Source organism: Elephantulus edwardii, unplaced genomic scaffold (genome assembly GCF_000299155.1).
Source record: "Elephantulus edwardii isolate Elephantulus edwardi_28Jun2011 unplaced genomic scaffold, EleEdw1.0 scaffold00455, whole genome shotgun sequence".
In the NCBI taxonomy this organism is placed as follows: domain Eukaryota; kingdom Metazoa; phylum Chordata; class Mammalia; order Macroscelidea; family Macroscelididae; genus Elephantulus; species Elephantulus edwardii.
The window spans coordinates 523,335-549,491 of NW_006400205.1; the positions used below are offsets into that span (position 1 = coordinate 523,335).

General features: G+C 42.2%; 1 protein-coding gene across 1 annotated transcript in view; it reads left to right on the forward strand.

Moving 5' to 3' along the window:
* The window catches only part of TRAM2 (translocation associated membrane protein 2), a 107,789-nt gene that overhangs the window by 23,492 nt on the left and 58,140 nt on the right, over positions 1 to 26,157 (forward strand). The window lies entirely within an intron of this gene.

The following is a 26,157-nucleotide window of genomic DNA, read 5'->3' on the forward strand; positions in this document are numbered from 1 at the left end:
CTTAGAGAGGGACATCATGCCTGGGAGGGTGGAGGGACGGCGCAGGAGAGGAAGGCCCTCTATGAGGTGGATTGATTCAGTGACTGGGAAAATTGGGATGGGAGTGTCGGAGACAGTGCGATTGGCACAGGACAGAGCAGAGTTTAGGGCTGTTGTACATAGGGTTGCTATGAGTTGCAGGCGACTCGACGGCACATAACAACAACAACAACAACATTATTTTCAGCAAGTCAGGTTGTGTCCTCAGCATATATCAGATTGTCCTCTCCTTCAGTCTTTCATATAGTTTAACTTCTTAGACTGTTTGTTCAACAAAGTTGATCTATTTGTTTATATATATTATATTGTTATTGTTGTTATGTGCCATCGAGTCGCTTGCAACTCATAGTGACCCTATGTACAAGAGCGATAAATATATCTATACGAGCAGATCTATCATCTATATCTATCTATATCCATCATCCAACCATCTATCCATCCATCCTCCATCATCTATCTGTCTATCTACTAGCTATCTCTATTTTTCTTTATACAAATCAATGCATATTCTGTATACTGTTTTGAACCTTACTTTGTCAGTATGGTCTCATGGAAATCTTTCCATGTCAGCACTCAGCATATTTCCTCATTCATTTCCAAGGTTGCCTAGCCTTCTAACGTGCAGGTTTACATTAGTTACTGAGCGAGTTCTCTTTTGACTGACACTTGGGTAGTTTCCAGTCCTTTGCTCTTTTAAACAGTGTCCTAGACATACGTACTTTTTTACATGGCCGCATTGGCATATCTTGTAAGATACATTCCCTGAAGTAAGTGGCTGTGTCAAAGTATAGTTTAGCTTATACAAATTGTCTGCATCCTTTATTATATGCTGTGTTCAAAGTTCAAATTAACCATATAGCCATTATACTATTTATTGTATACCCATGAAATTAGTGAGTTATAAACTACCAGCTCTTTAAGACCTGCCTTGATCTTGTTCATTTGATTTAGTACAGTACCTGGTATACCAAACAGCAAAAACAAAACCACTTAAAATCTACTGTTGCCAAGTAATCTCTGACTCCTGGTGACTTTCCATCATTGTCCAGGGCTGTAAATATTTACAGGAGGAGACTGCCTCATACATATCTCACAAAACAGGGCTGGTGGATTTGAACCAATGAACTTTCAGCTAGTAGCTTGTTGTAGTTATCAAGTGTTGCTATGACAGAGGTACCACAAGTGGATGACTTTAACAAACAGATTTATTCTTCTATAATGCAGATAGTCTCTGCTTTCACCCAAGATGTTTGTTCGTGCTTTATTAACGATACTGAAGCATTTGATTATGTGGATCATAGTAGATTATGGCCATCATCAAGAAGAATGGGAATCCCAGAGCACTTAATTATACTCTTAAAAAACCTATGCATAGACTAAAAAGCAGTTGTCCAAGCAACGTTGTTTCATCGATATGAAGAAGATTGTTTATTAGTCGTCCTGCAGTCCTGATAACACATTCTTCTTCGTTAGAGTCGAGCTTCTTAAATGATTTGTTCAGCATACAGCTTTATTTGTATAAAGAAAGGATACACCTTGACATCAGTACACCTTTTTAAATTTTAAGCCGTATAGTACTGATGTTGTGTTCAAACAACTTCTTGGTCTAGGTCTAGGTTTCACATGAGCACAGTTAAGTGTTCTGGTATTCCCCTGAATTAGTTAGAATTAATGGAGTGGAATCTTTTGAATGACCTTAGGACTGTATCTCTTGACTACTTACGGAAATTTTTCTGCTTTAGGACAGCTGGAAGGGCCCGCTGGGATTCATGTTTGCTATCACGTTTTGGGGTTTTTTTGTTAGTAAACCATGATTCACTGTTGAAGCAATTACCTGGGTACTACGTCCATGCTTACTAAGCTCAAATGATTCAACACTTTGTCAACCACATTTTACACCATGAGTATTGTTAGAAGTATGTAAGTACCTCTCCTCATTTACTCCACAAACATTTATTGAGCACTTCCCTGTTGGGGTACCTGGGACACTAAGGTGGTTCACACACACCCCTGCTTGGCGTGATGAGAAAGATCCGTAAGAACACCAGTGTTTACAGTATGGTGGGAGTGTGTGGCGTTCTTTATGGGGTTTCATTTGTGGGGGCCGTGTCTGCCTGTGGGATGGGTATTGGGACCACCTTACCACCAGTCCTTCAGTTTCCTCTTCTATTGTGCCTCCCTGTTTTCTTAGCTGCTGATTTGCCCTCTCGTCCTCTTAGTTCAGGGCAGAATTATGCCGCCTCTGCTGAGTAGAATCCTGGGGAGGAGTCACAGACTTCCCCGTGTGAGATCCAGCAAAGTCCACGTGGCCTCGGGCAGGAGCAGGGTAAAAGGGCACAGCCACAAAAACCAGAACCTTCTCAAACCCCAAATCAACTGCTCAAATCCAGTGCCCTCAACCTTCCACCCGTTATGCTTAAGCTAAATTATACTGCCCTTCTGCTTGGAAGCTCAGCTACCTCCAGGAATGTCTTCTTCCGTAATTGTTCCCCATTGTCATTTCTCTATTTCACATCTAAAAACTGACAGTTGGTGATGTGGCCAGTTCCGGATTTGGGGCATTTGTAAAACCAAACAGATTGAAGAAGAGGCCTGCCTCCAGGTCACATTTGGTTTGGTGCATTTCCATGGAGACCTTTTGAAAGAGAAAGATGGTGAAGGCATTCTTCTAAAGTGCATAGAACTCCTGAGAGAAGGTTTATTATTATGATTAACTCACAGTCTCTTCTTCTGGAAAATAGAGTGCAGATTCAAGGCTCAATTGCTTTTACCATCTGGATAGTGAAACCATATTCTCCATTTCACATCGCCAGATTGTGTTAGGCTTGTAAACACAGTGAAATGTATACAGGCTGGAGTTCAGTCTTTGAATTCAAATGGCCTGATTCTTTCCCTGGCTCCTTCTTATCTCAATAGCTGACTTAAGTTATTTAAATACACCATGATTTTCCTGTAAGTAAAATGGGAATGCAAATAACTGTGCTCATATCACAGGGGTTTTGTGAGGCTCAGGTAAGTTAGTAACATATGCTGAACATTTTATGAAGGCTGGTATAAAGATTCAGTTAATGCTAGTTATTCAATCAAAATGGAGTTGAATAATTCAATCAAAAATATTGATTAATCATGAATATTGTAAACGTGAAATGGATGCAGCACGGGAGGTGCTTTCACATTTGTGCCAAGCAATTTGTAAGACAGCTACCTGGCTAACCGACTGGAAGACATCCTTCTTTGTGTCCATGCCAAAGAAAGATGATGCAACGGAATGAGGGAATTCTAGAACCAATATCATTAATAGGACACACTAGTAAAATCTCGGTGAATATAATTTTAAAACGTGAGGCGATATATCGGTAAGAAATTGCTGGAAGTTGGAACCTACTGCAGAAGACAACATTGCTAACGTCACGTGGCTCTTGGCTGAAAGCAGAGAATACCAGGAAGATGTTTAAGTGTGTTTTAGTGTCTGTTTAAAGATGTTTATTCTTTGGGTTGGATCAGAATAATGGAAAGCATGGCTTAAAATCAGGAAAGGTATGTGTCAGGGTTGTAACGTTTCACCACCACCAGCAATAAAACAGTCAGTGCTTAAGTAGAGTTTGTTTTAAATGGAATAAGTGTAGGACTCTCTGTATAGAGTTGTGCATCACAGGATCAGTTTTACGTCAGCCATAAGCTTTTATGCGCAAACATTGCTTTCTGGGCCTCTAAGACCTTAGAGAAATGTGCTAGTTGAGTCAGTGTGCAGAAATCTTGGTGACCTCCAGAGCTTTTCTCTCCAGTCTGTCCAGAAGCTGAGCCCTCAATCCTCTGTGCTACACATGAATGCCTTGCTTCAAGTGCCTCTTGCCCTGGAATTACCCTTTATTTTTCTCAAAGGTCAGATAGTTTCAGCACTGTTGCTTCCCTTTCCCATTGGGAAGAAAATTGAGATTAAATTAAATGGAGACCAGCTTCTTAAAATATTTTATACTGAGACATTCATGATTGGATTGTATTTCCTTCCAAAAATATGAGTCAGCTTGGCCATGATTCTTAGTATAATAAAATTATCCCATGTGTTGTCAGTCCCAGCCTTTATGATGATAATGAGGCAGGTTTAGAGTCAGTTCTGTAATGATGCAGTCACCCCCAGAATGTGATCTGATGTCATCAGTCATTTGTAAGAAGATTGGGGCAAGTGGCAACATCTTTAATCAGACCACAGCCCTGACCTTGGGATGAGTTTCACTGGAGGATGGACTGCATTAAAAGACATAAAAGGAGAGAAAGAAGGACTTCTCTACCGACAGGAAAAGGCCTGGAGCAGAGCAAATCCTGTGGACCCTGATCCCTCTGCAGAGATTCTCCTAGCACTGCCATGGGAAGACTGATGCTAAAACCCGTGACGGTCCCAGCAAATGCTGGGCCTTCAGATTCTGAAAGAGGACAAGGACCCTCCTCCTAAAATGTGAACTGATACCAGGAATTTGGATTCCTGGCCTCCTAAACTGTAAGAGATTAAATCTCTTTGTTAAAGCCATCCACTTTTGATAACCTCTATTATATAGCAGCACTCAGTAACTAAGATAACTGATAGTGGTTTGAATCCAATGGCTGCTTCTCAGGAGAAAGGTGGGCAACTCCTCTCAAGAGATTTACAGCCTCTGAAAATCTGCTGGACAGCCCATTGGGGTTTGTTGTGACTCAGTGGGAGTGAGTTGAGATGACTAAGGCAACAGGAATTTTTTGTTTTAAGAGTTATTTATATTATAACACTGTCTTTTCTACTTAAATATCCCTTTCATTAATAAGATTCCTCAAAGTATTCCTTTTACTACAACTCATTAAATTTTGCTTTGCGCTTGTGCCATGGCCACTGGTTTCTCATATACTAGTATAGTACAGCTAGATACTGTTTCTCCCCCTGCCATCCCAGTTCACAATTTTGCCAAATATTGGGATGTTGGCATTTTTACAGGATGATTTTTTTAAGATGCCTACCAGTAGATGATCAGTTAGATCCATTTCAAGTGGTGGCATAAATCTGTATCTGATGGCAGGAGTAATATGTAAAACAAATTGTTCTGTTTTGTGAAAAACAGAGCAAACAGATTGCAGAATCTTATATTACATATAATATAATGTCTATAGAAGTCTGAGTTTGTTTTATTTTTATGAAAAGATACCTCTAAAGATGATCATCACAATATTTTATTAGTAATTTTCTCAGTGTGATAGAATTCCAGGTAATTTTCACCATCCTTGTATTTACTCTGTGTGCGTGTGAACATATATATATGTAATTTCACAGGATAATAATAATAAAAAGATAAAGCTGTTTTCACTTTGGAAATAAAAGCTGGAAAGTTTGGGTTGGTGACAAAGCTTGTTGCCTGGAAGAAAGAAAACTGAATGAAAGTGGATGGATAGAAGGGAGAGAAAAGAACTGGAGGTTTGAGGTTAAGGTGAGGGTGAAAGAGAGAGAGAGATAGAAAGCAGGAGGGGGGCGATTGTCAACACAGCAGCTAAGGGACACTGTAAAGATAAGCCTATACCCTTGATCTTAGATGCCATTTCCACGTACTATAAATAAAAGCTTTGCTTTTCTGAAGTCTTTTGAAGAATGACTCACAGGGTGAGAATGGAAGTATTTAAACCATTCAGAGAGGCCTGTAACAAAAGCATCAAGAACTCCAGATTGACTAGAAGTGGAAATGAAACTTCCTGGGTCTTGACAATAACTGAAGAAGTCACATGCATGAAATGGTCTGTGGTAAAAATGTAAGCCTTTGAAACAGCAATCTAAATTTTAAGAAATGTTTAAACCTCAACACAGCAGCCCTTGTTGCCGAATTGTGGGGCTGGCTGTGGGACTGAGTGAAACCCAGACACTTGTTGCTCAAGGAACTCCCACCTGCCTTTAAGGGGTATGATCAGCAAAGAGGCAGTAGGGATCAGGGCTAGACAGTATGCTTCAGAGTTTTTTCTCAAGTTACAGGATTTGCTGACTTTAAAGAAGTTGTCATACAGTTTTACAATCACCCTTCTTCATGGGGCAGACAAGGAAGGGCTAGTGGTCTGCCTTCCTGCCCAAGGTATGCGTTTATCTGTTCTCTGGTGAAAAATGAAGCTGTTAATACTTACATATAGGGTCCTATGTGGCTAATACACAGAACATGATAAATCATACTGCATTGATGAAAAATAAGAAAAAGGAGTAATTGTTATTTATTGAATACTCATTATGGACCAGGGCCTTTGCTTTGCTACACTCTGCTTATTACCCTTAACACTCACTTATGTTTTTGTTGTTGTGTACTGTGACTCGAAACCTACCCATAGCTGACATTCTGGTGGGTTTTCAGAGGTAGTTAATCACATGGGAGAAGATTGTCCATCCTCCAGCCGAGCAGCTGGTGGAGTCGAACCACGTGCCTTTGGGATTGCAGCACACTTTCTTGCCACTAGGCCACTGGTGCTCCTTACATCACTTTTAATTGATTTTGTTAATTTTTTTCTACCTTAAGTCTCAGAATCAGTAAATAACAGTATTGGAATTATAACACAAGTCTTTCTGAATTAAAAAATTCAGACTCTTAACATTATGTTCTACTTCTCAGCACAAGACTGAGCAGGATTTCATTGCATTGTGTGTTGAGTCGTTATGAGTTGGAATCACTTGATGGACTTAGACAACAATACTTCAACAACTTACAGGCAGCAAAGGCTTCAGAGGTGGAGGTGACCATGGGCTGATTGTTGTTCTTGTTATGTGCTGTCAAGTCCCCTGTGATTCATAAGGACCCTGTGTATAATAGCTCTGAACTCTGCTCTGTCCTGCGCCAGTCTCACTGTCTCTGACACATCTACCCCTATTACCCCAGTTACTGTGTCAGTCCATCTCATCCAAGGTCGTCTCTTGGCTGTCCCTCAACCCTTCCAAGCATGATGTCCTCCCTCCTGGAAACATGCCTAAAGTATATGAGACGGAGCTTCAAGGAGCAACTTGATTTCATCCTTTCCAAACAAACTTGTGTGTTCTTTTGGCAGTCAATGGAATGAATGTTCAACACTCTTCTCCAGCACCACAACCCAAAGGCATCTATCCTTCTTCTCTCATCCTTAGTCACTGTTCTACTCTCTGATGCATAGCAAGTAATTACAAAGACCATGCATGGGCTGGATCAGGCCCACCTTAATCACTGGACTGACATAGTTGATTTTTGGTACTCTGGAGTGGGCCCTCATAGCAGACTTTCCCAGGGCAATTACTCTTTTGATTTCCTGACTGCTGATGCCAAAAGTGTTGATTGTGGAACCCAAACAAGTAAGCTGAACTTGTTAACAATATTGATCTCGTCTTCATCTATCATGGTGCTACCAGTTGGCCCACTGGTGAGAATCTTTGTCTTTTTGAAGTTGAGCTTCAATCCTTATTGAAGGTCTTTGACCTTCTGCAGCAAATGCTTCAGGCCCTCCTCATTTTCTGCAAGTAAGATTGTGTCATTTGAATAACGTAGGTTGTTGATGAGTCTTCCTCCAATTCTGATGCCACATTCCTCCTCTAGAGCCCAGCCTCCCAGTGATCTGCTCTGTTTATAGTTTGAAAAGGGTAGAGACAGGATGCATCCCTGACATAACTTCTTTCCCAATTTTGAACCATGCAGTGTTTCCCTGCTCTGTTCTGATGACGGTTTTTTGGGTCCAAGTACAGGATACTCATAAACACAGTCAAGTGTTCTGGGATTCCCTTTGTTCTTAAGATTAGCCACAATTTGTTGTAATTTGATGGTAGGATGGTGAAAACTTCTAGAAGAGGAGGCCAGAACTCTAGAAGAGCTAGCCCTTTTAAAGACATTCAGAGAATTGAACAGAACATTTAATGGATGTGAGGCAGCCAAAGGGGTAGTAATAGTTAAATGATAAAGTTCCCTCTTTCTATTCTGGACACCTACAGGCTCTCATAGTATAGTGGGTAGTGTACTGAGTTGTTAATCAAAAGGTTAGTGGTTTGAATCCACCAATGAATTCTTGGGAGAAAGATGAGCAGTGTTTTCTGGTGAAGATTTACTTACCTGAGGGATGCTTGTCCTGGGCAGTAATTGACTTTGTGGTACTGGGTTTGATAACAGTCCAGTGCCATTGTGCATGGAGTTGTCATGAATTGAGGACTTACTCTGTATCAGCTAACAATAACAGCATTGCAACCAGAAAGTTTCAGGGCCAGATAAGCCTGGCGGGTATTGGGCTAAATGGTCTTCTTTACTGCAGGAGTTTTCAGAGGTTCTGACATATTCATAGTAGTAGTAGTATTGTTACGTACCATGGAGTTAGAACCACCTCATAGCTGACCTTCCTGGGGATTTTCAGAGTCTTTAAATCACATGACAGGAGACTGCCTGTTTTTCTTCCTTGGAGCGGCTGGTGAACTCAAACTGCTTGCCTTTGGGTCCTTACCCAGTACCTATCTGCACTAATTATACTTGTTGAACTTGGGATATTTTATAGAATAATATTCTTTAAATTTTTAAGAAGCCAAAGATGAATAAGGAAAAGAAGACCAAGAATATTATACTGAAGAATTAAACACTCTCTTTTAAATAATAGACAGCCATAGAAGGAACTATCTAATGATATATTAAACAAATAAGGAAAACCACAATGCTGTAGAGTCATAGCAGCCCGGAGAACAGACTAGAACTGCCCCATAGGGTTCACACGGTTGTAAATCTTTATGGGATCAGACAGGTTAAGTTTCCTCCTGAGGAGCAGTTGGTAAGTTCAGACCACTGACCTTTCCATCAGCTGCCTAGCATTTTGACCACTGTGCTACCCGATCTCAGTTAGTGGTCCATAGCTATAGATGTGCCACTGTATTACAAAGTTTAGCCTGCTGGTATTAATGAAGATAGATGGCGGGAACTGGGGAGGGGGCTTAAGAACCAAGGTGGATATATGTGTGCAAAGATCTTTAGAACTGGAAATGGTTGATTTAATAGAACAGTGAAAAAAAGGTCAACAGGTGGTTACAGGGGAAAGGGAGTGGTCCTTGATTGCAGCCTGGGATCTTAACAGATGGGGGGGTGGGTGTTTCTTGGCACCAGCCTTTGAAATGAAGATGCTAAGTTTGATTTGACATGTCAAGTGGGAATTGATGACATGCTCTTTAGATAGAGGGGCACTGTCACACGTGCACACACCTCCACACCCCTCTCTGAGAGGGATCTGAGCAGGAACAGCGGCTTTGAGTATTACTTGGCAGAGATTTCCAGTGAAGCTAGAAGAGCCTTAAGCTCCAGACCTGGAAATAAGTCCTTGTCTTGAAGTGTGTGGAAGAACTTGTGTGAGCAAAAGGTCTTTGTAGAACATTCTTTAAAAGATAAGACAGTGGAGGTCTGGAAAGGGTTCTTCCACAGGAGAAGGATGAGCAAGGTTCTCTGCAGTGTACACAGCCATGGAACTCCATGGAGGGCCACCAGCAGTCAGAACCAACTTGATGGCAGTGAGTATGAGTTAAGATTTTGGTTTTGGCATGCTTTAAGATCTCCTGCTCCCTGCCCCCTGCCATTTTGTGCTGCTTTTTACTAATTCATATGTTGTTATTAAGTGCCATTGAGTTGAGTGACCCTGTGAACAACATAGTGACCCTGTGAACATCATAGTGAACCTGTGAACAACAGCCCTGTATGTACCCTTTCAGATCTTGGGCCATCCTCATCATCTCTGACACACTTGAGCCCCTTGCTGCAATAACTGTGCCAATCCATCTCATTGACTACCTTTCTCCTTCCAAGGAAAAGCATGCCCAAAGTATGAGAGGTGAAGCTTTACCATCTTTGCCTCCAAAGAGCTCTGGCTACACCCTTTTCAAGACCTATCTGTTTGTTATTTTGGCAGCCCATGAAATAGTACTAGTTCTTTAACACCACATCTCAAAGACCTCAGTTCTTCTATCATCCTTATTAATTGTCCAACTCTCAGATGTGTAGCAGGTGATTGAAAATATTGTGACCTGAATATTATGACACCTTAGTCTTCAGACAGACATTGTTTCTCAGCACCTTTGTAGAGGTTCCTGACAGCTGACTTTCCCAATGCTCTGTGTCTCCTGATCTCTTGACTGCTAGTGCCAAGGATGTTGAATCTTGATCCAAGCAAGATGAAATAATTGACAACTTCAATCCTTTTTCCATCTACCATGATGCTGCCTATTGGTCTAGCTGTCAGGATTTTTGCCTTCTTGATGTTGAGATGTAATCCATATTGAAGACTAATCCTTGATCTTCTGCAGTAAGCACTTCAAGTCTTCTTCACTTTCAGCAAGCGAGGTTGTGTCATCTGTGTAACATAAGTTGTTAATAAGTCTTTTTTCTGATCCTGATGCCATATTCCTTTGCATAGAGTCCACTTTCATGAATTATTTGCTCACCATACAGATTGAATAGGTATAGAAAAAGGGTACATTTTTGGCATATACCCTTCTTGATTTTAAACCATGCTGTGTTCCCTTGTTCCATTCAGACAACAGCTTCTTGGTATAGGTATAGCTTTCATATGAGCACAATTAAGTGTTCTGGAATTCCCATTCTTCTCAACCTTAGCCAGTTTGTTAAGATCCACACAGCCAAATGCCTTTGCATAATCAATAAAACACAGACATTCTTCTGATATGCTTTGCTTCCAACCAGAATCCATTGTACATCAGCAATAATGTCCCTGGTGCCAGGGCCTCTTTTAAATCCCACTTGAAAAGAATCATTGAAGAGGCTCAGTATCAGCAGTCAGGACTTAGGAACAGACCATCAATGGCTCATGTGCAAACTCAAGTTAAAGTTGAAAACAAGTCCTCATGAACCAAAATACGACTTCGAGTCTATCTCACCTGAATTTAAAAATCATCTCAAGAACAGGTTTGAGACACTGAACACCAGTGATCAAAGACCGCAGGAACAGTGGAATGAAATCAGAGATATCATCCATGATGAGAGTAGAGGGTCATTACAAAGAAGGTGGAGAAAGAAAAAAACCCAAATTGAATGTCAGAAGAGACTAGGAAAATTGCATTTGAGTATTGAGGGGCCAAAACAAAGGAAAGAGGTGCCAAAGTAAAAAGAGCTGTACAGAAGATTTCAGAGGGCAGCACAGTGAGACAAAGCAAAATATTTTAGCAAAATGCGCAGAGAGCTAGCATCAGAGAATAAAAAGGGAAGAACTCATTTTACATTTCTCAAGATGAAAGAACTGAGAAACATTCAAGCCTCAAGTTGCAATGCCGAAGTATGCTTTGGGTAAAATCTTGAATGATCTAGGAAGCATCAAAATAAGATGGAAGAAATACACAGGATTACTGTACCAAAAAGAAAATTTTATTGACACTGAAAAATTTCAGGAAGCACTGTTATGAACAAGATCCAATAATAATGAAGGAAGAAGTTCCAGCTGCATTGGTAATATTGGCAAAAAATAATACACAAGAATTGACGGAATACCAATTGACATGTTTCTACTAACAGTTGTAAACCTGGACAGGGTCACCAGTCTATGCCAGGAAATTCGGAGGATAACTGCCTGGCCAGTTGTCTGGAGGAGAGCTATATTTGTTCCCATTCCCAAGGAAGGTGATTAACAGAATATATGCTCATATATATGTATGTATGTATCTTCTTGTGCTTCAGTAAGGCTTCATGTGGCTTTCCAAGTTGGTGCCGTCCCCATCTACCCAAAAGGACTCTGTATCTCCTTTGCCCCTCATGCCCTCTGCAGGGTTGTGGTGGAACCTGAGTAGCCACTAGGCCTGTCCAGTGGGCTTTGTCTGAGTCCTTCCCCTGAAATCTCTCTTTAAAGCTGGAGGCTGGCATAGCCACCCAGGAGTGATTGCTGTCCATGCCCATCCAACCCCCACGCCTGGCTTCAGTCAGGGCCTGCCATGGCCGAGGGCCGGCTTGTCAGCCCACAGCTTGGGTTTCCGTGTTAACGTTCCCAAATTGGGATCGCAGGGGATCGAGTGTCCGTGTTGTCTAATCATGCTGAGCCTTCTCTAGCGGCCAGCTGCAAACCTTTCAAAGGGCCATGTGTAATTAGTTTGGGAGATGCTGAGGGCAACCCAGACAGGGACAAAGAAGTCAGTTTTTAAAAGAGGGGAAATAATAAATGAACATAACAGCCTTTGGCTGTTTCAGTGGGGCGGGTGCTTGACCCACTGAAACCTCCTTCATTTTTTTTCCCCTTCCAGACCCCCCTTTGGCTGGTGCCTTCCTGACCCCTGCAGCCCCTCTCTGTGTAAATACAGCCTCTGTTTCCCTCCCCCCACTCATTACGCATTCCTTTAATCTGACCCATCTCCAGGTCGCCAGCTGGCAGAGACTCAGCAGATTCCAAACCCCAGCTGGTGCCGGAGTGTTTACACGGGCAGGCGGGGAAGCTTGGCAGACAACTTGCCCCCAAGCTACTCAGATGTAGGAAAAGGTAGAAAGACATCCCGGAGATAAGTGGCCCGTTTGTTTGTAGACTTGCCCTCCTCCCTCCTGCACCCATCCCCTCATGCCCACCCTCATTCCAGCTCCTCTGCTCTGTCCTGAAAAAAAATAAGAAAGGGAAAGAATCCCTTTGTGAAGGAGGAGGGAATGGCCTAGGGACCTTCTAAGCCACTTTTTATGTAGCACTTTGAACACATAAAGGTAAAGATCCTTTGATTTCCTGACGAGAGCACATCAGCTATTAAAACAGATTTTATTTGTCAGAACCGAAGGGAAGTTATTCATCAGCATAAAGTAAGTCCTCATTCTTACCAGTGGCGGTGGCCCCACTGCCCGTATCAGAATAGAGTTGTGTGCCACTTCCAGTGGTTGATTTTCCAGAGATAGATCACTACACTTGCTTTTCATCAACACAAATTAATAATTAAGCATCATTGCTGGGGGATAGAGTGCTCCAGGGGCATAGTGTGCTACATGTAGGGTTGTGAACCAGAAGGTCAGTGGTTTGAATTCACCAGGTGCTTGGTGGGAGAAAGATGGTGTCTATGAATCGGAATAAACTCAACACTGTGTTGGTGAGCAAAGGCAGGACTGGAATTCAAAATGGTAACTTTTTTCCTTCGGGAAAAGGAAAAAAAAGTCAGTTTTTGCCGTCAAGATAGACCCAACACAGAGCTGCCCTGCCAGTGGGTTTTCAAAGGCTGTGAACTGCATGGAAGGAAATGGCCCGTTTTGCCCGTAGAGCAGTTGGTAGATTTGAACTGATCACCTTTGGATTAGTAGTGCAACTCCTTATCCACCAGGCCACCAGAGCTCAGTAAAGACCCAGTCAGGTGGATACTTATCCATTGTTGTGATTTGTGTGAATTGGTGCTTGCAAAGACAACCCAGGAGAGTCCTGAACAGAGGAAGGACAGTACTGGCTGTCCTTTACCATTGAACTTGGAATGTCGATGGCCTTAACAGTGTGGCTGTGTGTCTTGCCCCCATGGTTTCATGAGGAATAACACCAGCATGTGTATATGGAATAGAATGTGGTTAATTTACATATGATATTTATTGCCAATGGCTAACCAAATTGTACTTGATTCATTTTAATCAAGTAGTGTTAATATTGAGATTTTTATTTGAGGAGCTGAACTACATCAGTCATAGGCCCATACACCAGGGTCCCAACAGCAAACAGTAATTGAGGAATGGCTGATGAAGGTACTACGTATAAAAGCATGAGTTAGAAATCAGGAGGAGGCCTGGTGGCACAGTGCGCTAAGTGTTGTGTTGATAAGTTAGTATTTTGGGCTCTGAGGGAGGAAGCTGAGGTAATCTGATCCATAAAGATTTATAGCTTTAGAATTCCGTGGAGCAGTTCTAGTCTGTTCTGTAGGGTTTTTATGAGTCAGAAGCAAACCTGACTGCAGTGGGCTTAGGCTTTGGTTTGGGTAGGATCAAGGGAAACTTGAAAACATGAGGAGAAACACCTAAGCCTGCAGACATGGGAAGTGGAGTGGATACAGAACAAAAGCAGAAGGAAAGACAGAATGCCAGTGAGAGCTGAGCTGGGGCTGAAAGAGAGGTGCTGGAGTGATTGGTAGAGGACTGAAGCCCTTTGCAGACCTGCCCTGTAGGGAGAGTACCAGGTAATGAATAACTTCCTCTTGTTCCCTTATCTCTTGGGAACTTAAACTGGAAGGCAGAGGTCAAGCAAGCCCATTGATGTACTCCGTAAAGGTCATCAGCTCTGTGCTCTCTGTACTGGGGCAGGCTGGAGAATGGCCTCAGAGAGGCAGAAGGAAAATAAGAAGGTCTAGTTGAATCCTGGCTCATAGATGCCAGTGGGCAACAAGAAAGGGTAGCAAACCTAGACTGATGTTCCTGAAATACTACAAACTCTTGAGAACAGGCTTTTTGATAGTAATAGGCCAAATAATGAAACACATCTACTTTCAGCTGCCCTGATTGCTGGTCACTATTGCTGCTTTAAGTGACCGCACCATAAATGTCTCCACACCCATCTTTTGCAGCTGGTTCAGATAATGTTCAAGTACCACTTAAATTCATTTCCTTCCCTTACCCCTGTGATTTACTCACTTGGCCTTCAGGGATTAAGGAGTTTCTAGGGTCACATAAAAGAGATTCCAATCACCTTGTCCAGTTACTTCTGCTCTTTGAATATCTATATCCAAGGCACATAACAACAGTCCAACAGGAAATAATTTTCTTATTAGTTTCTAATGGATGAGCATAGACTCATTTATCCTTTAAGTAAATGATCATTCTAATTGGCAAGTTATAAAATATGAAACTGTTTTTAGTGCTTTTTGGCTTGAAAGAACTGGAATTTTTGTGGAACAGTGCTGTCTCCCTTTCTTTGTTTTTGCCTGAGGCATTTTGGGAGGCAAAGTTTGAAATGTGTACCATGCTGGGATTCATGAACTCAGAAGACAAAACTATTAGCTTTGGGTGAACCTATCAGAATACTTGAATGCATTGAACAGTGAATATAAGCCTTAAGGGTTCTGAGCGCCATAGTTCTCCTTTTTCCAATTTAGGCTAGCTTGTTTGACATAAGTGAATAAAACTGAGATCTACAAGTTGAACCATATAGTGGATGGTTCCCCAAGGCTGACATGACTATGTTAAGTTAAAGAATTCCAGCTCCGGGCCTCATTCTGCACTTGCTCAGTGTCTTGTTGATTCTGTTCCAGCTCTTACCATTCAGCTCACTTCCTCCTAAGTCTTCCCAGCTTGTTCCTATCCATAAATCTCCTGAAAATCCAAAGCACTTGATTATTTATTGAGGCTCTCTTCTGCCAAGGACTAAAAAAAAAAAAAAAACCCAACCAAAAACAACACCCCTCATTGCTGTCAAGTTGGAAGTGACTCATAGCTGACTCTCCATCTGGGCTTTAGAAGTTATAAATCACATTGGAGGAGATTGGCCATCTTTCTCCCTCGGAGTGGCTCATGGATTTGAACCACCTGCCTTTGAGTTGGGAGGTAACTCCTTATCTACTAGGCTGCCAGAGCTCCTTGTGCCAAGGACATCTGCTTATAAATCCGTCCAGGTGACCCTACCCCTCCTCTTGAGAAATGTATGAAGGTTATACAAAGTTAGTATTTTTGTTAGGCAGAACAAGTTTCAATGAAACATCCCCCGTGAGATGAACTAGAAAGGAAGATGGAGACAAGGCCTCTGCTTCTGAAAAAGAGAAAACTCTCTGCTTACTCTTTGCTTGTTGTCCTGAATTATAACCTTTCTTCCTCTTGTATTAAAACTCTCTGTGCATGAAAAATCTTGTTTTGATGATTCGTTTTTAGGCACATTGTTCAGTTAACGTAGTGGCCTAGAGTGAGATACCACAGCCAGGTGGACCTTGAGTTCAAATGTGACTTCTAGGCTTTATTAGTTGGGTGTCTTTGGAAAAGATTTCTTAAACCATCAGAGCCTCTCTATCTGTATGAGTCTTTGGGAGGATTAAATGAGATAGTCTCTGTGAATGTTTAGAGCAGTTCCTGTCATGAGCTCAGTAAGTAGCAGCAGTACCTACTTGTTATCTGACATTTTGCTTTTGTGTCCATAATTTAAAAAAATTCTACTATTTTGTACATTAACAACCTATATCCTGCAGCAATGAATACTGAAGTGTTAGGGGAGAATAATAATGGCTATGATAGTTCAAGTTATATGTTAACTTGGCTGGGTCATGATTCTCGAAGGTTTGTTGGCAGCTGTATAATGATTTAATCTGATGGTTATATATTGACATAATTATGCCATTATGTTTTATGTATATAATTTGGCTTCTATTTCGTGATCTCATATGATCACTTTTCATTTTTGCATGTTGACCTGGTCTTTGGAACCTAACCATGCCATTAAGTGAGAAATAAGTATAATGTTTTTGTTGTGTGCCATAGAGATAGAGTCAGAAATGACCCATAGCTCACCCTCCAGCGGGTTTTCAGAGGCAGTTAATCACTTGGGAGGAGACTGCCCATCCTCTTGCGGAGCAGCTGGTGGATTCAGACCACTTGCTTTTGGGATTGCAGTACAGCTTCTTGCCAGTAGGCCACTAGAGTTCCTTCAGTGGTTATATAGTACTAGTTATAAACCACCTCCTCCACAAAAACACACACAAACAAACCCACAAAGAAACAAAGCAAAACAACACCCCAAAACCAAACAGCAAAATCCACTGCAATTGACTACATTCTCATTTATGATGTCCATCCATCCCTGTAAAGCTTTGTGGGAGAAGACTGCCTTTCTCCAAACCAATGACCTTTTTTTTGGTTTTACAGTCCAACATTAATGCCCTGTTACCACCAGGGCTTGTTAAATTTAATATTAAATGAAGCAAACTCCAGTTGGTGTTTAGCACAGTGCCTCATATTTAATGACATTTCACAGGCTGCCGTTGTCCCTCGTAGAGTTCCTGGGATCGATCACCTGAGATAATCATGTAAAATGCCTGCTTGTCAATAAAGGGGGGGTTGGTTTTATCTTTTCTAAAATAAAGGCATTGAACTAGATTGATAGATAGTCTTACTGGGTTCTAATTCTGAATCTAATCTGTCTGCTTCCAGGCAGTAAAGACTTTCAGTGGGGCTGATAGACTGATAGAAAGCATGAGGACCAGAAGTCCAACGGACACTTCTATAACTCTCCCCTCGGAACCTACAGATCAATGACTGTCTTAGAAATTCATCCAGGTGGCCCTGACTCCCCTCTTGAGAAATGAATCAAAGATCAACTCACTACTTCCCTGTGATGCTGAACGGGTTTCAGTGGAACTTCCAGACTAAGATGGACCAGGAGGAAAGGCTTGGTGACCTGCCTCTAAGAATCAGCCAGTGAAAAGTGGATTTTCACTGGAAAGAAAAATAGTCTATTCTACAACTGACAATGGAGACAGCACAGACCACGCAGTGTTTTTTGTTCTGTGGTGCATGAAGTCTCCATGAGCCAAGGACCAATTCCATGGTTTCTGACTGTCCCTCCAACAAGATAGTGGAAAAGAATGGATTAAACAGCAGAACAATTCTCTAGCTCCCCATGAATATAATATGAGCAGAGGTTTTTGTTGTTAAGTGCGGTCCTGTCAACTATGACTCATAGTGGATCTGAACCTCACCTATCGTGTGCCATCATTATCCTCTCTGACACATTCGAACTCACCATTACGGTCATTGTGTCAGTCAGTCTTGCTGAGGGTCTTCCCCTCCTTCGCTGACCCTCCACCTTTCCAAGCCCAATGTCCTTTTCCAAGGACTGGCCCCTCCTAGCAGCTTGCCCAAAGCATGTGATGTGGAGTTTCACTATCCTGGCTCTACCTTTTCCTCATCACACTTGTTTGTCCTTTTGGCAGTTCGTGGGAAATTCAGCACTCTTCTCCAAAACCTCAATGTAAAGGCTTCAATTCTTCTGTCACATTTATTCATTGCCCACCTTTCAAATGCATAGCAAGTAATTGAAGAGATCGTGCCTTAGATCAGATACATCTTAGTCTTCAGATTGACATCTTCGCTCGCTCGTTAGCACTTTGAAGATGTCCCAGACAGCAGACTTTCCCAATACTATAAGACTTTTTACTTCCTGGCAACTGTTACCAAGGGTATTAATTGTGAATCCAAGCAGATTAAGTTATTGGCAATTTCTGTCATTTCTCCATCTGTCATGATGTTGCTTATTGTCCCAGTGGTAAGGATTTTGTTTTCTTGATGATAAGATGTAACTCATATTGAACGTGGTAGTCTTTGACCGTCTACGGAAAGCGCTTCAGGTTCTCCTCACTTTCAGCAAGCAAGGTTGTGTCATCTGCATAATGCAGGCTGTGATGAGTCATCCTCCATTCCTGATGCCACATTTTTCTTCTTATATAATTTGGCTTCTGAATGAGCAGAGGAAGCTATATTAATAAACAAACAAACAAACAAATAAATTAAAAAATTGTTTTATTTTAGCTTCTCTCTCACTGAGTCCTCTATATTCCTCTTCAACTTCCTGGTTTCCCTTCCACCTCATCTAAATGATTGCCAGTTCAAGAAGATGATATTGAAGTTGTCAAGGCTTTCATTTTACTTGGGCCCAGAGTCAACACCCATGGAAGCAGCAGCCAGTAAATCAAATGACATATTGCATTGGCCAAATCTGCAGCAAAATACCATTTTAAAACGTTAAAAAGCAAAGACGTCACTTTGAGGTGCACTTGAGCCAAGTAATACTTTCAGTTGCCTCATATGCATCCTGACCTATACTGAAGAATTGAATTATGGTGTTGGCGAAGAATATTAAATATGCCACAGACTGCCAGAAGAATGAAGACATCCATCTTGGAAGAAGAGTAGCCAGAATGTTCCCTTAGAAGTACGGCTGGTCATCTCATGTACTATGGATAAAGTATGATGAGGTATCAGTCTCTGGAGAAGGACATCATGCTTGGTGAAATTGAGGGTCCTCATAGGAAAGGAAGACCCTCAGTGAGATTAATTGACACAGTAGCAGCAACAATAACCTCAAACAAAAACAAGGAGCATTTCCTCTGCATCAAGTGGTGTGTACCAAGGCAAAGGTCAGCAATTCAGAGGAAGCAGGGATTGTGGGAGCTAGGGCCGGTGGTGGAGCCTGAGCAGGGAAATGCCCCTTGAATTGATAGAGCTCGGAGGAGATATTCTCCCAAGCGTCTGAATATCCAACCACTTTTTCTCTGCTAGGTCTTTCGCCTAGCCTCATAAACAGACCCAGCAGAGAAAAAGTGGTTGAATATATTCAGAAGCTTGGGAGAATATCTCCTCCAAGCTCTATCAATTCCACCTACAACTCTGTGCTATAAAGACCTGGCAACTACTCTGTCAAAATTAGCCAAGAAACCCCAGTGGGCAGGTAGTTCTGCTGGGGCCTGTAGGGTTGCTACGAGTTGGAATCAGTGTGGTAGCACCCCGTATCAGCAGTTTATTTAAAAGTGTGTTTCTTGAACAAAATCAGAGCATACTCCTGGCAGCTCCCTGGTACCAGTCTTCTGAAAAGGGCCCAATGCTTCCTGATGCCCATGGCTGGCTGTTTTCATTAGTTTAGCCCAGGCCTGGGTCTCTGCTTCTTCTCCTAACTGTGCTCTATGCTGCCTGGCTTAACTCCTTTCCGTTCGTTCTCCATCCTGAATAGGATGTGCTCTGCAGGATGGGAATCTCAGTGTTAGACCCTGCTTAAATATCCTAAGTGGCCAGTTCCCATGGACAAGAGAAAGTTCAGTTCTTCTCCCTGACATACTTCAACATCACCTCATTGTTATTGAGTCAGACTAACTCATAGCTGATCCACCAGTGTTTTCAGAGGCTGTGAATGGTACAGAGATTGCCCATCTTTCTCTGAACCACCTGCCATTGGATTGGCCCATGTAAAGGCCACTGGAGCTCCCTTACCTGACATAAAGAGCCCCTTGTAAGGCCTGGTTCCTCTTAGACTTACAGCCATGTCTCTGCTGTACACCACTTTGCACACTGTTCATTTTCTCTCAGATACACTTTGCTTACTTTTCTATTTTGTTGTTGTGTACTATTGAGTTGGAACCGATTCATAGCTGGCCCTCCAGTAGGTTTTCAGAGGCAGTTAATTGCACAGAAGGAGATTGCCCATCTTTCTCCCGCGGAGCAGCTGATGGCCTCAAACCTCATGTCTTTGGAATTGCAGCACAGCTTCTTGCCACTAAGCCACCAGGGCTCCCTCTGCCCTCTTTTCTTGTGTCCATCCCTTCATCATATAGCTCAAACAGGTTCTTGTTGGCAGAGTTTCCCATGAGTGGGGTGGGGGCAGCCTCAGTCTCAGTCTTGGAACCCTTCTTTAAGCCTCTTCTGAATTGCCACCAAGTTGATTTTGACTCAATGACCCTACATGTGTTAAGAGTAGAAGTGTGCTTTGTGGCGTATTCAGTGACTTTTTTGAAGTAGATTGCCAGCGTTTTCTTCCAGGGCACTCCGAACTTGGAAAGACTCAAGCCATCAGTTAGCAGTAGAGCACATTAACCATCTGTACCACCTCAGAACTCCGAGCCGCTTGTACAAGGCTCTCTTGTGGTGAGAATTGGCTTGCAGTATACATGAGTGTTGTTAGTTGCGATCACTTTGATCATTACTTATAATGACCCTGGGAACAACAGATCTGAAACCTGCCCTATCCCGTGCCATCTCTGCTCAAGCCCATTGTACAGTCACTATGTTGACAAGTCCTTCTTGTTAAGGGGCTTCCTCTCATTCATTTAGCCTCCACCTTTCCAAGTATGAGGTCTTTTTCCAAGGACTGGCCCCTCTTGACAGTGCTTCCCCATCCTTGCCTCCAAGGAGCACCTTGTTTATTCTTCTTTGGGCAGTCCATAGGATATTCACGACTCTTCTCCAACTCCACAGCTCCAAGCAGTCGCGCTTACTCATTTGTGTGACTTCTAGCAGATGTGGATGATTTCCTGCCTGAGGTGGTATCTGGGAGTTGAGCAGGGGAAAGCTTGGGAAGGTACAATAGGACCTCCTTGGGAATCCTGGGACCACATGAACAACTGTGGAAAAGCACCTGTGGTATTTGGTTTTTTTGTTTTGTTTTTTTTTTTTTGCACCTGTGTTATTTGTAGGAAGACGAATCTGATGTCCGTCCCACGTCTAATCAGAGTCCGTCTGTGAGGAGTTTGTTGATTGACCTTCTGCTGCCTGTGGCTGGCCCTGGGCTGCTGCAGCAGTGTGTATGCATTGGATGTCAGGCACAGTGGTGGGAAGGGTGAAAGGCACAGATTCGCACTTGCCCTCCTGTTCTCGTCAAAGGCTTTGGCCGGACCATCCTTCCTCCTTTTCTCTCCCACTTTTATGTATGGCTGTGCTTTCCTTTCTTAACTTCCTTAGCTGTGTGACTTGAGAGAGATTACTCGTATTTCTTGGTGAAAGCTTAAGGTCACTGGTGTCCCAATTGGTTCCTGATACTTCTTGTGTACACACACACACACACACACACACTAGAGTTGCCAGTTTGGCCCAAATTGGGGAACACTGACCCCCTGGTCTTTGCCCTGCAGCTCAGATTCATCAGCATGTGTGAGGGTGAATGAAGCCTACCCATTGACCTCAGGAACAGAGGATCCTCTCCTTCCCTCTGATGTTTGCTTTTCTTCCTGGGCTGCTGCTCCCCTTGTTTGAGGCCACCGTCAGACCAGACCAGACCCCTGGGCACCAAGAGACTGTGATGGAGCCCGGCGGAACTGAAAGAAGGCCGTCCCTGTGTCAGAACACTGCACAGAGAACTTAGGTTTCAATTTGTTATTATTTAAAACCTCATTGCTTTCAAGTTAGCTAAATGGATTTTTTTTTTTATCATGTCTGACTAGTAGTACTCTATCTAAATGTGTATATGTATGAAATCTTAGAATGTGCCATTTAATCTAAACATCTGCCTTTGCTCAGATTGTATTTTATTCTGTTTAGAGGGACTGTGACCATCTCTGAATAGTGTTTACCTCAGGCCATGCCTTTGGAGATAGATTTGCAGTTTACACTTATTTTTCCGGGAGCTCTTGCATTTTAAGTTGTTATTCTCCTTCTCCACTTTGAAGATAGTTCAGACTATTCCCTTGTGAATATCTTTTGCTCATGAACAAGGATGTTGAGTGCTGGGTGTTTGTGTGTGTGTTGTGTTTTGGTGGGTGTTTTTCCCCCCTTTTACTGACCTGTTGGCCTTTATTTCATTCATTGGAGTCAAGTCATCACAATAAAATAGCACCTATCAGGTGTCCTAGTGCTTGTCCTTGGCAGATCTCTGTGAAATTGAGCAAAGTAGACACTATGTAGAGGGTGTGTCCATAAAAGTAGACACACTACTGTAAAACACAGTAAGAAATGAGGGTGCTGTGGGCTTACCAGGCACATAACATTCCTTCTTGGCCAGACTTCAATTTGTATCTGCACATAGGAGCTGTAGAACTCTGCCAGGGCCCAGCTAGCTAGGATCCATCAGTTAATCTTTCTCATGACACACTCCTCATTGAAGTATGGAAAGACAAACAACCGACCTCACTGCAATGGAGTCAGAACTGACTCACAGCTGACCCTCCATTGGATTTCACAGGAGGAGATTTCCCATCTTTCTCCCCCAGAACCAGTGTTGAATTCAGATGGCCAGACAGATGTAGACTTTGGATTAGCGGCAAAACTCCCTACTAAATACATGGTTTGAAAACCTTCACTGCCAGTCCAGATGGTTCTGGCTCACAGCAGTTGTCCCTCGGATTTCCAAGGCTGTGAATTTGTATGGGAGGAGACTGCCTGTCTTTCTCCTGTGGAGCAGTTAGTGAATTAAACGTGTCAGAGATGTACCTTTTTGGTTAGCAGTGACTGTAGCATCCTACAATTGTGTCACCAGAGTTCCTTAATTGGAGGAGGGTGAAGTAGAAACAGGAACAAGAGATTACAGACCTAAAATTCCTTTTGGAAATATATGTGTATACACACACACACACACACGTATTTCTTTTTAAATGTTTCCCCCTGCAGCCTGTTTCCTATGGCTTCAAACACTGGTGGAGATAGACACCCCTGTGTTTATGTCGTCTCTGCAAATTCTTAGAGGAGTCTGGCTGCTTCCTCTGAGGACTGTCTGTCAGCCCTGCTGACAGGTCTTGCTTATGAATTCCATCAAGAGTTTGCTTTGCTCCATCTCTTTGAACACGCAGTTCATTTTTTCTAGATTAATCGACGTGACTGCTCTTCATTGAAAACCCAGTGGTCAACATACTGAAGCTTTCAGTCAGAAGCTTTCTAGATAATTGTTCTTAGGAGCTGTAGAGTCAATTCCAACACCTCTTGGTGACCCTGTGTGACAGAGTAGAAGGGTCCAGCATTTCCTAGGCTGTAATCTTTTGAGAGCAGGTCATCAGACCTCTTCTCTCACAGAGCCATTCTGTGGGTTTGGACTACTGACCTTTCGGTTAGCAGCCAAATGGTTAAGCATTACAGCACTACCATTTCTTTTCCAAATAGCAGCAAATAATTAAAAATGATGGCAGTAGATCACTTGCTCTGTCTGCATACCCTCTCCTTCCCTAAGGACAAAGCACCCAAATGAATGCAAACTGAGATGGGCTGCTCTGCGTCTTTGGAGCTCCTGAATAATCCTTTTCTCCCCCTCCCCCATTTCAGGAAATGCCAGAAGTTCCTTGAGGATGATATTCCTTGGCACTTGCTCCTGATTGTAGACTAGTGGCTGCCTGTCACAGACACTTCTGTAATGATTAGAATTATCCTTTCTGTTTCTGCTTCTTGCCTTTGTGGAACTACTGCTTTTTTAAAAATTAGAGGAAACAACCCTGTGTACTAGTGTGATGATTGCATTTCTGCCGACAAGTCTGAAATGTGTCTTCATCTTTCCGTCTAAAAGTCACTTCCGGCTGAAAAATCTGCTTCCCCAAACCCTTTCTTTTTTGTTTCCATTTTTAAGATTGATTTGCTTTTTATTACCATGAAACTTTACAGATCATATTGATTATTCATTCAACCATTCATGCACCTTTTTTTAATAATACTAATTACAGTTGCTTGATGTAGCCAATTAATTGCAGTGTCTCATCAGCCCCTTAGTGTAGGTTGTTTCTTTCACCAAACTTACTTGTTTATTAATTATTCACTTCCCTCTTCTTCTGCCCTCCTCATCGCTGGTAACCATTTTATTTTGATTTTTAATTTTTTTCTTTATTTTATCTAAACTGATGGCTTTTGGCCAAGAATGAAAAATATTTCGCTTGACCATGTGTATGTTTTCATAATATCCACCATACAGCTAGCAGTCTAAACTTTGGCTTTGGTGCAGGAGATAGTTTTAAGACCATTGACATCCTTAAACTATTTTGTGTGAGCAATTCTTCATTTTTATTTTGGTTTTGGCTTCTGTGTAAATGGTTTATAAGTTTGCCATAATGTCCAAATAAGGGAATGAGCTCTTTGGGGAGAAAGAGAAGGTATGTGAAGTGTGTAATCAAGTGAGAGTTTTGGAAATATTGATCCAGGATGCTCTTTGAAGAGAGTAAAAAAAATGTTGATTTCATAAAAGTGTATCTATTTTATGTAAGGTTGTCTGTAAGAGTCACCTGTGAACAAGTTGATTCTGACACACAGCAGCCCTCGATTGGGTTTCTGAGGCTGTAAATCTTAACTGGAGGACCTGCCTCCGTAGTTCTCCTGTGGAGCAGCTGCTAGGTTCAAACTGCCTACCTTTAGGCTAGGATCTCAACATTTAACCTGCTCCATGATGTTTAAGCTTAGATGTACAGTCTTCCTGAAGCTATAGTTAGGTTGTGGCTATAATGGAAGTGGAGGAAGGATAGTCTGTAGGCCAGATCTTATTTTTCAGAATGTGATTAAAATCTCAAGTTAACGTGGCTGAGGTGGAAAGCTTTGCCTTTATTTGTATGTGTTTAAAGGAGCTCATCTTCAAATTAAAAAAAAACCCTTTATGTCACCCAATTAAACTTCCTCTATCACAATATAAAGTTTAGAGTTTTGAACTGATAAATGTAATAAAGCAAGTTATAAAATACTGTTCTTACTATTCTAATGGCGGGCTTTTAACATGAAATATATCTTGTCATTTCTTTAATGTAATATAAACCCAAAGTGGGGCTGTTAACAGTGAGTCTCTTCAGCGTTGTGGACACCAGCTTGTGCAGGATCTGTGGCCTGTTTGTTAACTTTGCGTACCTCTTGTATCAAGACCGTTTTTCAGGTGAGAAAACCAGCATCTCAAGGCGTTGCTAAGGGTCACACAGGAAGGCACTGTCAGTACTCAGGCTCTGGACCCTGCCAGCCAGGCTCTGGTCATCCAGAACAGAGATGTTCAGAAAGCAGGAATGAAAAGTGTCTTTGTGTTGGCTTGTACCTGCCTTTCACTGAGGGACAGAGGGACGGCAGTCCTGCATAGAGCCTGGCTTGGCCATGTATATGGCACTGGACAGGCATTGACTGCCTGGTTCTCCTAGGTTCTCAAAAAGAGCCTCCAGGAGCAAATCCTCCAGGAAAAAAGGGCTAAAAGATCCTTTTCAGGTTTTTGTTGTCATTGTTGTTGTTTTTTTAAATTTCATAGAATTGTTGTTGTTTTAAAAAGCCTCTTCTTCACCAGTTGGGTGTAACTTTGAAATGCTTTCCTGTCTAACTGAAATTTTCCTATCTACTGCGTCAGCAAAAAGATGCAAAATCAATTTTGGGAAAGGCTGAGTCAAGCCTGTTTGAGCTGAGGGCAGTCTCACGAGGACATTTCACTTGGCTTTCCTGTGGCTTCGGAGCACGAGGTAAATGATAATCCTCCTCTTCACTCATGAGTTATTGTATATGGTGTACCATCTTGAAGCCCCCCTGGTGGGAGTAGTGGTATTCGAGACATGGAAGAAGTTTAGATCAGAAATGACTTTGTGAAAACAAGGCCCTTAAACCCCTACTTTTTCTATCAGCAGCCTGTCTACAGCTGTAGTACTTTTCTGTATGTCAGTGCTTATTTAGATGGATCTGCCAGGAAATAAACAAAATCAAGAATTTAATACCCAAAAGGAACAATCATCTCAGCTCTCTTCATTTGCCTTTGGTGCTCACACAGCAGAGAGCCTGGGTGATTTAAACAGTTAAACCCTCGACAACTTAC